Source organism: Alligator sinensis, unplaced genomic scaffold (assembly GCF_000455745.1).
Source record: "Alligator sinensis unplaced genomic scaffold, ASM45574v1 scaffold195_2, whole genome shotgun sequence".
NCBI lineage: Eukaryota > Metazoa > Chordata > Crocodylia > Alligatoridae > Alligator > Alligator sinensis.
Window position 1 is genome coordinate 1214969 of NW_005842253.1, and position 10110 is coordinate 1225078.

The following is a 10110-nucleotide window of genomic DNA, read 5'->3' on the forward strand; positions in this document are numbered from 1 at the left end:
CAGGGGTGGAGAAGCCTGCAATTTCCACTGCAGGGGCAGGTGGGACTCCGGTAGGGAACCAACAGGGCCACGGGGTCACCCCTGGCCAGGATCCCGCCGGAGGGGTTTTTCATAGACTTCATGGATTTCATATACATTTGGACTGGAAGGGACCCCGAAGGATCATCGAGTCCAGCCCCCTGCCCCAGGGGCAGGAAGTCAGCAGGGATCATAGGATCTCAGCAACATAAACATCCAAATGTCTCTTGAAGGCGTTCAAAGCGGGTGCTTGAACCACCTCCAGCAGCAGTCTATTCTAAACCTTGGGGGCTTGGACAGTAAAGAAGTTCTTCCTTATGTCCAGCCCAAAACGGTCGCAGTGGAGTTTGTGACTGTGGAGTTTGTGACCGTTCGATCTTGTCATCCCTTGGGGCACTCTGGTGAACAGAAGTTCTTCCAGATCACGTGAACACCCCTGATAAACTTGTACGTGGCCACCAGATTGCCCCCAAGCCTGTGCTTTTCCATGCTGAAGAGTCCCATGGTTCTTAGCCTCTCATCATAAGGTCTGTTTTCCTGACCTCTGATTATGCGTGTGGCTCTCCTCTGTACTCTCTTAAGCTTCTCCACATCCTTTTTGAATTATGGAGCCCAAAACTGGACACAGTACTCCAGCTGTGACCTCACCAAGGCTGAGTACAATGGGAGAATGACATCCTGGGATTTGCTTGAGAAGCATGTATGGATGCAAGCCAGAGTTTTGTTCGCTTTACTAACGGCAGCATCACATTGAAGGCTCATGGTCATCTTGTGGTCAATCATGACCCCCAAGTCCCTTTCATATGTAGTGCTAACCAGCGTAGCACTGCTGAGCCTATAAGCATGCTGCAGGTTTTTCCTCCCAAGGTGGAGAACCTTGCATTTTTCAGTGTTAAACACCATCAGGTTTTCATCCGCCAATTTCATGAACCCGTCAAGATCTGCCTGGATCACGCTGCTGTCCTCAGATGTGGGTGCTTTACCTCAGAGTTTAGTGTCATCGGCGAACTAGGCCAGCCTGCTTCTGACTCCAATGTCTACATCATTGATGAAGATGTTAAAGAGTATAGGCTCTAAGACAGAACCCCACTGGTCACCGCACACCACGACGATTGACTTCCGTCAACCACTATTCTCTTGGCTCTGGGGCAGGACACATTCCTCAGCCAGCAGATCGTGGTGAGGTTGAGGCCACAGTTAGCCAGTTTTGCCAAGAGGTGATCATGGGATACCAGATCAAAGGCTTTTTTAAAGTCAAGATATATGACATCAATCTCTTCCCCCTTGTCCAGGTGATGGGTCACTTGGTTGTAAAAGGAAATGAGATTGGTCAAGCAAGACCTACTTGCAACAAATCCGTGCTGGGTATCCCTCAGGATATTTCCGTCAGCTAGTCTGTTAAGGATGGCCTCTTTGATACTCTTTTCCAAGACCTTCCCCAGGATTGAGGTCAGGCTGATGGGCCTGTAGTTTGCTGGATCTACTTTCCTCCCTTTTTTGAAGATAGTCACAACATTGGCCTTTTTCCAGTCTTCGGGAACTTCACCAGAGCACCAGGAGTTCTCAAAGAGCTGTGCCAGGGGCTGGGCTATGATGCCTGCCAGCTCCTTAGATACCCTAGGGTGTAAACCATCAGGGCCGGCTGATTTGAAGGTACCCAGCCTGTCAAGGTGTGTTCACAAGGTCAGCACTGATGAAGGGTAAGGAATCTCCCTGGTCATCCCTGACCCACAGTGGGCAGGGGTGTCCCATGGGACTGGTGCAAGGATCTGGAACCAACTTCCAAGTGAAGTGGTGCTGGCTCCTACCCTGGGGGTCTTTAAGAGGAGGTTAGACAAACACCTTGTTGGGGTAGTTTGCCCCAGTACTTTTTCCTGCCATGGCAGGGGGTCGGACTTGATGATCTGCTCATGTTCCTTCTGACCCTACCAACTATGAAACTAGGAGTCCATGGGGGAAGCCCTTCATTCTGCTGACCAAGGCCTACCCCCTGAAACCACGGGCACTGAGGCTGAAGAATGCCCAAAGGAAGGCCTGGCGGCAGAGCCTCCTCCCTCTAATTTAGGGGATACAGAGGCCCTGGGGCTCACCCTGGTGAGTTCTGAGGGACAAGGTCCCCTTTCCCAGCATCCCAAGGCAGATGCCAGAGCCATCCCAGTGCCTGGTGGGTCTCATCCCTCCTCCTTCCAGGAAAACCCCACCTGCAGCCTTCCCTAGTCCCACACCAGAGGGGGTCGTGGTGGGGTCGCCTAATCAATAGGCTGATCTCGTCGAGGACCCTGCACAGACCCCCTAGGGCTCCAGCTCTATCCCACCATTTTGTGAAGGAGCTCCACCCCGACCCTTACCCCCACCCCTGTCCCAGGGGGCTGCAGAGCTCTCCCAATCCCAACCAGAGTCCGGGGTCTTAGCGAACCGGGGATTTCAGATGGTGCTGGAAGAGCCCTCTGAGCTCCACGATGAGGAGGAGGATGCCTGAGAACCAGCAGGCTCCATGGAGCCTGACTTTGATGTATATTCCCAGGAGGCACTGCCCATGGTGATCCTGCCTGATCTCAATCCCTGTTTCTTCTGTGGGGCTCCAAACCTCCCCTTTACGCCTAGCCTCTCTAGATGGTGCTCACCAAATTCTCCTGCAACCAGGTTGCAGTGCTGCCTGTTGTGGTCTTATTTGACCCTCTACCCCAGGGTGACCTTTGGTCTCTATTAGGTACACCCTTCCAGGGCTGGTCTTGGCCTGTGCTCAAAATCAAAAGAAACAACAAAAAAACCTAAAGAAAACCCTGGCTGCTTTAAGCCTTCTTCTCAGGCTCTGTCTATGCCCCCTTTACCCGGAATCAGGTTCTCAGGCATGCCACTCCCGATTAGACCGGGTTTATATCTTTTCTGCACTTTGCCCGGGCCCACTCTGGCATCCGCCAACCCCTTTCAGTGATCACCACTTTGTCTGGGCCCAGGCCATGCTGGGGCCTGTGTGTCCGGGGTTGTCCTACTGGCATTTTAATGCCAGCCTGCTGGAGGATGTGGGCTTCAGGGAGGCTTTCCAGGAGTTCTGGCTGGCCTGGCGGGAGCAACGGGCAGCTTTCCCCTCGGCTCAGAGATGGTGGGATGCGAAGAAGGTGCACATCTGGCTTTTTTGCCGTGGCTACACTCGGGGGCACACCCGGCAGAGGGAGGTAGTCTGGGAGCAGCTCGAGTGGGAAGTGCTAAAGCTGGAAAGGCACCTGGCCATCGACCCAACCAACCAGTTCCTCTGCAGAGTGTGTCGGGAGAGGCAGGAAGAGCTTTGTGCTCTGGACAACCACCGCGCCCGTGGTGCATTTGTCTGCTTGTGCGTCCAGCTCCTTCGGAAGATGGACCACAGCTCCCGCTTCTATGACCTGGAGAGGAGGTGGGGGGCTAAGAAGTACATCATCTGCCTTCTGGTGGGTGACGGCACCCCCCTCATGGATCCAGGCAAGATGCACCAGCGCGCGCGGGCCTTCTATGTAGAGCTTTTCTCCCTGGATCTGACTGATGCCAAGGCCTGTCAGACCCTATGGGACGGACACCCACAGGTCAGTGTGGGTGACCGGGACTGGCTGGAAGCTCCTTTTACTCTGGCTGAGTTTTCTGCCGCCCCCCCACCTGATACCTGGCAATAAGGCTCTGGGCATCGACGGGCTGACCTCGGAGTTCTACCAGGCTTTCTGGGACATCCTGAGCCCGGACCTTGCTGTGGTCTGGGCTGAATCTGAGGGAAGTGGGGAGCTCCCTCTGTCGTGCTGGAGGGCCATGCTAACCCTCCTGCCGAAGAAGGGAGATCCTTGTGACCCAAGGAATTGGTGTCCCATGTCCCTCCTCTGCATGGACTACAAGGCGGTAGCAAAGGCCATCTCACTGCACCTGTGGTCTGTGCTGATGGACGTGATCCATCCTGACCAGACATACACAGTGCCTGGGCATTCCATCTTCGACAACCTGTACCTGGTTCGGGACCTCCTGGAGCTAGCATGCCAGGAAGGTCTGTCTTTTGCCCTCCTATCTCTGGACCAGGAGAAGGCGTTTGACAGAGTGGATATGGGGTACCTCACAGGCATACTGCGGGCCTTTGGCTTTGGGCCCCACTTTGTGCAGGCTCTCCAGGTGTTGTACGTCTCTGCAGAATGTTTAGTCAAGCTCAATTGGACCCTGACAGAGCCCATCCCGTTCAGGAGAGGGGTGTGTCAAGGATGCCCACTGTCAGGCCAGCTGTACTCCTTGGCCAGGAGCCCTTCCTCATTCTCCTGCAGAAGCAGGTGGCAGGGTTGATGCTCTGGGAGCTGGCAGTGAAGCTGGTCCTGTCAGTGTATGCTGACAACATACTCCTCATGGTCCAGGACTCGCCCAACCTGAGATGGGTGGAGGCTTGCCAGGCATTGTACACAGTGGTCTCTTCTGCCTAGGTCAACTGGGTCAAGAGCTTTGGCCTGGTGGTGGGTGGCAGGTGGGCTCACTCCCACCCACGCTCTGCAGAATCCGCTGGGGTGTGGGCTCACTGCTCTACTTGTGGGTCTACCTGTCCCCCACAGACCCCCCCCCCATCAGAGAACTGGCACCAGCTGGAGGCAAGGGTGATGGAGTGGCTCTGGGCATGGGCAGGGCTACTGCGATGTCTCCCTGTGTGGGAGAGTGCTGATGCTGAACCAGCTGGCTTTGGCACTGCTTACACACTCTGTCTGTGCCCCCTGAGGTTCTGGCGGGACTCCAGAGATGGGCGCTGGAGTTTTTTTGGCCAGGACAGCACTGGGTCGCTGCAGAGGTCCTGAGCTTTCCCTTGCAGGAGGGCGGCCAGGGCCTGGTTTGCCTGCGCAGCCAGGTCTTGCCATTCTGCCTTCAGGCCCTGCAGCGACTGCTATACAGTGTGGGCAGCCACACGGCATGAGGCCACCTGAGGCGCACTTTCCTCCGCCACTTCCAGGGGCTCCGATACGCCTGGCAGTTCCTCAGCCTGCAGGGCTTCTCCCTGCAGGACCGGCGAGGGCTGCCAGATTTCTACCAGGACCTCCTCTGGGCCTGGAGGCTGCTCTCAGGCCTCCAGGTCCCCCGCAACGGTCACCCAAGGTGCCAACCTGCTCATCGAGCCCCTCCTCTGGAACCCAGCTGGAGGTGCCAATGGTAGAGGCACCCTGGTTGTGACAGAGGTTGAACCTGGCTGGTGTCACCCATATTGAAGACCTCCTGGACTACAATAGGCAGGAGTGGGTGGATCCCATTGCACTGGCTCAGCGCATGGGTCTACCCACGACAAGTGCAACCTGCCGTCTGATCCAGGAGGTGAAACCTGCCCTGCCTCCTGACCCCCTTGCCTTTAGTGACCAGGTCCTGCGCAGCGGCGGTTTCCCCCCTCCCCGGTGTCCTCCAGCCCACTGGAATTTGTCATGGGGCCAGTGACTCGCCCAGCTTCATGGCACTCCCCACTCCACCACCTGAGCCAGTTGGAGGACACCAGGCTGGTCTGCTTTTCCACTGTCCATCGCCATCACCTACATGCTTGTGCGCCTCACTGTCCATCATGCCACCCTTGCGTCCCACCCAGACACCAACTGGCGGGACCTGCCGGGCGAGGGTGTGGCTGGGGCACCCCAGTGGCTGAGTCTGTACTCCACCCTCGTCCCGTGAGCCACTGGGGACCTCAGCTGGTGGCTCCTCCATGGAACCATTGCCATGGGTATGTATGTGGCGAGCTTCACGGACACCCTGGTCTCCTGCCCCTTCTGCAGGCAGAGGGAGACCCTGGCACACGTGACCCTCGCGTGCGCCAGGATGCAGCCCCTTCACCTCCACCTCGAGCCTCCTCTTGAGGTTCTGGTTGAATTTCACCCCCCCACCTTTTTTGGTTACCCCATCCACAGCCCTACCAAGTCCTGGGACCTCCTGGTTAACCTCCTCTTAGCCCTGGCCAAGTGGGCCCTGTATTTGACCAGGAAGAAGGCTCTGGCCAGGAAGGTGCCCGGAGACTGCAGAGCCGCTTTCCTTGCACTTGTCCGTGCATGTCTCCGGTTGGAGCACCAGTGGGCAGCATCTACCGGCTCCTTGGATGCCTTTGAGGACTGGTGGGTGCATCCCGGGGGGCTCTGCTCAGTGTACCCCTCAGGCGCATTTATTTTCATGTTTTGACCCTTTGACCCACATGACACCCCTATCCTGGGTTTTTTTGCCTTTTCTGTCCCAAGAATTCTGTTGTATCTTTCATCCCTTGGCCCCACACAGTAGGGGTATTAGTTAGCCAGGTGGGCCTTAGAGCCCATGATACTTGAAGAATACAAATAGACAGGAGCTTTTGGGGCCCAGCCACTTAGTACCTAGGGACACTACCCCTTGTGCAAGCTGGACTGATGCAGCAGCATCCCAAATCCATTTTTAAAAATACCCCCAAATCCATGTTTTTCCAGAATTAAAATAAAAGACCACCCGCCCCCCACCCCCCAATCTATACAGAGAGAGAGACAGCGATCAGTTGGGCAATGCTTTATTGGTATATTTACAAAGTTAAAGCAATGTGGAAGCCTACCAGTGTCTCTATCATCACGATAAAATAAATTCTAAATACTTTTATGCGTTGATGTATACTTTTGTTTTTCTTCGCACATGATGGGTGTGTGATGGGGGGATGTGGTGTTTGCAGGAAAGGGGTGCGAAGGGGTGTGGTGGAAGGTGGGTGGGGTGTGTGTGGAGGGATGTGGTTTGGTGTGTGGGTAGGTGTAGGGCAATTTTGCTGGGGGGACTATGGGTGTGGGGAACCTTGAGGGGGGGCTGCTCAGGAGGTGTGGATCCCCTGGCCCCCATAGGGTGCAGCCCCCGCCACAGCACATGGAATGCTCCCCGCCCAGGGTCCCAGATCCCCCCTGGAGGTCCATAGCCCAGGGGCCATAACTTACCTTTAAGAGCAGCAGTGGAGTGGGGCATTCCGAGCCATGGGAGCAGGACCTAGTGCGGCATGCAGGGACCGTGCGCTGGGCCCACCCGGGTCCTGCCAGCCCTGGGGCCTCTCTGCCTGGCAGGGGTGAGCCATAGTGACAAGACCCAGAGCAGGACATGGGGACCGCGTGCGGGGCCCAGCCGGGTCCTAGGGCCTCTCTGCCACTTGGCCAGGCTGGATCATAGTGGCAGGACCCAGCACAGCAAGTGAGGGCTGGGTCCTGCCACCCTTGGGCCCCTCTGCCACCTGGCCAGGCCGGGCCCTTGGTGGCAGCACCCAGCACGGCATGCGGGGACCACACACACGCCCAGATAGCTGCTCCTGCTGCCCGACTCGGTCTGGGTGCTGTGCTGGGCCAGTCCCGTGTGGCTTGCTAGTCTGGCTTTGTACCAGAACAGGTCACATGGCTCCAGGAGACACAGGTCGTGTGTGTACCTCCTGGAGCCCTGTGACCCACTCTGGTGCAAAGCCAGATTAGTGAGCTGCATGGGGCTGGGCTGGGTCCATACACCCTGCAGTCCTGGGGACATCCCTCCTGCCACTCCCCAAACCCCCCAACATCCCCCTGACACCCCTCACCCACTCACACTCATGAACCTGCCCCCCCCCACTTACTTTGGACAGCGCTGGGGGCCAAGGTAGCAAGAGAATGAAAGAGACACTCTGGCTGACACCAGAGTGTCTCTTTTGGAGGACTGACTCCCTGAGAGGGTCTGGGATCATGCTTTGCTCTGCTCTTCTGCGGGGCAGTTGTTTTAGACCCCTGGATACCCACGGGTCTAATTTTCTCCCTGCACTGCAAGTTTGCAGTGCAGGGAACATTTTTTTCATTCCCGCATGTGCCTTTTGCCCCACCTCAAAGGGGTTTGAGATGGGGCAAGAGGCACGTGCGCGCCCATAGAGTGCAGCCAGGAGACAAGTGACACCACACAGAGATCAAAAATAGAAGAGGGCCAGAGGGAAAAAGCCAAAAACAGGTTGGGAAGGAAGACTTGTTTTTCACTGCATATAGTGAAATAATGTAAGACAACGCATGTAATGTTCCTACCTTGGTTTCTGATGACATTAAAGTGTTTTCAACCAGAGGTATTTTTATTGGCTTTTTTTGCTTTGAAGAGAGAGCCTTGATACACTGCTGCATTATTTCAGTTTTATGCCAATGTAATTCCATGCACAAGGGTGCATGGAATTCCATGCACACAAGGGTGATACAGGCTCAAGGATTTTTACCTTTGACTGTACCTCTCTCCCTGCTAGCTGACTCCACTCTACAGCCACATAATGTAGGGGCTCATGCTGCCCAGGAGACGGAGGGTGACATGTCTGAAGACACTTTGTAAAGGCCTGAGAGAATTTGCCACCTACTTCTCTTCCTCGGGAAGAGGGACAAAGGAGCTTCAAAGGGAAGTTTGCTGGGGTGCTAGTGGAACAAGTCTTGAGAGGTTGGGGAAGGAATAGATTTATAATCTGCCATCCCTACTCCTTTCTTTCTCTGCCTCCCTACTTCTAACATTGTTGTATTTTCATTTTATATTGGAGCAGCTTTTCTCTCCCAGTCTTGCTCTTGGCTTCCAGCTTCTCTGATCCTCATTCTTGTTTTCAGTGGTTTTTATAAGGCTTCTCTCTAGTCCTGTTTCCTCACTAATCATAAACATAGCAGGAGGCCACCAGTAGTAGCAGTATATCCCCAAAACTTGTCCTCTTCCTTTCCTCACTGGCTCCTTGACTGACTTAGTACAGGTTTGGATGTCTTTCTTGGGCTAGCAAGCAGCAAATTCCATCCAGCTACAATTGGTTACCTTTGGTGCTGTCACCACCCGCTTCCTGGAAAACAGGATGCACTCCCTCCATCATAAGGTTGGAGACAGGAACGGGGTCACATCAGTGAAAGGGGAAAAGGTATATACTTAAATACCTTTTTGCAAAAAATAATTCTATTTCCAGTGCCTAAGATCCTCTTGTATGTGAGGAGTATTTTAGATAATATAGCTTCATTTTAACAAATTTTATCTATTACGAGTTTGGAAACTTTAATAACTGAATCGTCTAATAAAGCATTTTGCAACTTGTGGGTCACGACCCAAAAGTGAGTTGCAATAATGTATGAAAGGGTCATAAACAATCATGGAAAAAATGGGGAAAAAAGCAGAAAATCATGGATTTTCTCCTTTAAAGGAGAAAACCCTCGGAAACTGCAGGTTTCCCCTTGCAGGCTGGCAGAGTTCTAGTTTGCAAAGGGCTGCTTAGGGTTGGGGGGAGCAGAAGGCTGATCAGTCAGGGGGCATCATGTGCATGTGTGTGTCCTTTTTAGATATGTGGGGAGCCGGAGGAAAAGCAAGGGCAACATTGGACCGACAATAAAAAGTCCTTTTTTAGATATGCAGGGAGCAGAGGGAAAACAAGGGCAACATTGGACCTCTGCTAAACCAGATGGGACATCTGACAACTGATGCCCATGAAAAAGCCAACTTGCTAAATGGGTACTTTGTGTCAGTCTTTCACCAGTCCCAAGGGACAGCCCTGCCCATTACAGAACAGGAAGTCCTGGGTCAGGGAGATTCTTTACCCTCCATCAATGCCGACCTTGTGAAGGAACACCTTGAGAGGCTGGATATCTTCAAGTCAGCTGGCCCTGACAGCTTACACCCCAGGGTACTCAAGGAGCTGGTGAGCATCATAGCCCAGCCCCTGGCATGGATCTTTGAGAACTCCTGGTGCTCTGGTGAAGTACCTGAAGACTGGAAGAAGGCCAATGTGGTGCCTATCTTCAAGAAGGGGAGGAAAGTGGAGCCAGCACACTACAGGCCCATCAGTCTGACCTTTATCCCGGGGAAGGTCCTGGAAAAGATTATCAAAGAGCACATTCTCAACAGTCTGGCCGATGGCAAAATCCTGAGGGATAGCCAGCACAGATTTGTTGCAGGTAGGTCTTGCTTGACCAATCTTATTTCTTTTACGACCAGGTGACCTGTCACCTGGACAAGGGAGAAGACATTGATGTCGTATATCTTGACTTTAAAAAAGCCTTCGATATGGTATCCCATGATCACCTCTTGGCAAAACTGGCCAATTGCAGCCTTGGCTTCTCCACGATCCGCTGGCTGGGGGATTGGCTTTGTGGTTGGGCCCCGAGAGGGGGGGGTGGGCGGAGG